This window comes from Habropoda laboriosa, unplaced genomic scaffold, assembly GCF_001263275.1.
Source record: "Habropoda laboriosa isolate 0110345459 unplaced genomic scaffold, ASM126327v1 scaffold57, whole genome shotgun sequence".
Lineage (NCBI taxonomy): Eukaryota > Metazoa > Arthropoda > Insecta > Hymenoptera > Apidae > Habropoda > Habropoda laboriosa.
In genome coordinates this window covers 2,112,236-2,113,811 of record NW_017100229.1, presented here as the reverse complement: position 1 = coordinate 2,113,811, position 1,576 = coordinate 2,112,236, and the positions used below count along the sequence as shown (strand labels likewise).

The 1,576-nt window shown below is 57.1% G+C and overlaps 1 protein-coding gene across 1 annotated transcript in view; it reads left to right on the top strand.

Annotated features, from left to right (window-relative positions):
• Positions 1–426: 426 nt before the first annotated feature.
• Positions 427–1,576, top strand: part of LOC108571309 (polycomb group protein Psc-like) — a 5,630-nt gene continuing 4,480 nt past the window's right edge. The window contains exon 1 of the mRNA XM_017933316.1: positions 427–438. The gene's annotated coding sequence lies outside the window, so the exon portion shown is untranslated. The remainder of the gene's footprint in view (positions 439–1,576) is intronic.

The following is a 1,576-nucleotide window of genomic DNA, read 5'->3' as shown; positions in this document are numbered from 1 at the left end:
CCGCCGCCGGATCTTGATATCATCGTGCATCGTCGCACTCGTTCGAGAGTCGGCCGAGTGCACCGAATCGAGTCGTGGCCGAGAGAGCGGTTACGTTACGTCGAGTCGCGAGACGAGACCCCGTGAGCCTCGTGCAGGAGGGGGGAAGAAACAAGCAACAGAGACGGAGAAGAATCGCACGAGGGGGGAGATAGTGTGTTGGAAAAGGAAAGAGTACATGGACAGAGCGTGCGCGCGCGCACCTCTCTCGACCCACCGGTCGATCGACAACCACGTCGTCGTCGTGGTCGTCGACGTGACGGCGAACATCAGGAGGAACGTGGAACACGAGGGACGATAGAAACAAACGAATTTCCATTCTCTCCTCTCGATCGGGAGAGAGAGAAAGTGGCAAAGGCGTAGGAAGAGAGGAACGATAGCGTAGAGGAGAAATAAAAGGTGTAGCAAACGAGAGGCAGAAGAGTGAAGGGGCAGAGAGAGAGAGAGAGGGAGAGAGGAAGGAAGGAAGGAAGGAAGGGGAAGAAGAGAGAATCGGGTCGAAATCGTGGGACATGTGCGCGGCGCTGTGCTCGCAGGCGGCAGTAGGGACGTGATGGTACGTAGCTCGCGGCGTGCGAGTTATCAGGATTGCTCGCGGTCACGGGTTCGTGACGGCCGTGGTGGTGAGGAGTGCGACGGCGTGAGCGACGACAACGAGCGCGCTATCGCGAGAGAGAGCCTCGAGGCGCCGCACGCCGACGGACGGAGCGGCGTTGCCACCTCTCCGCGGCCGCTGCATCGCGAGAAGCGATACGGCAACCAAGAACACCGTCGTTGCCACGTCCGCTGCTGCGTTCCGCTGCCAGCCGGGACAGCAGCGAGCTGCTGCCCACGGCGACCATCTCTCTCCCTACGCTGCTGAGTACCTACACGTAAGCTACTATCTATCTCTCTCTCTCTATCTCTCTTTCTCTCCTCTCTACTCTTCCTTTTATATAGACCGCCCTGAAACGTGTGGTAGACGCGCGTGAATCGACCAACAGAACGCCCGGTAACTACTCTCTCGCGATCCTCCGCCGAAGATAGGAGCGCTGCGATCCGCTGCCCGTTGCCCGCGAGATCCTGTTGCCTGGAATAGCTACCGTGTCTCTCCTCGGACCGGTACGTCCACGTTCCGTGGCAAAATAGCTCACCTCGATACACACCATGTTACCCGTGGCAACGCTCTCTCTCTTTTTATCCATCACCTCTTTTATATATCCTATTTTCCTCGCTCTCTGTCTCCTCTTCTGCTTTGCTCGCGATCGAATTTATTCTTCTACGCGGCATTTCTTTCCGTCTGGTACGGCCTCGAGAGTTCGTGGTGAGCGTACGAGACGTGACCGGCATCCGAGAACACGTATACAGTTGATACGTGTATTCCTCTGTCTGTCTGTCTGTCTGTCTGTCTGGGAAGGTGAAGAATCGAGATCGAGGCTCCCTCGTGAATTACGTCGAACCTGAGGAACGCGCGACGCACTACTTGGCGCCAGACCTTTCTCAAGTTCGAACGCAGAGAGGCCCTTCCACTCGTCCTTTCTCTTTTTCTCCGCGTCCT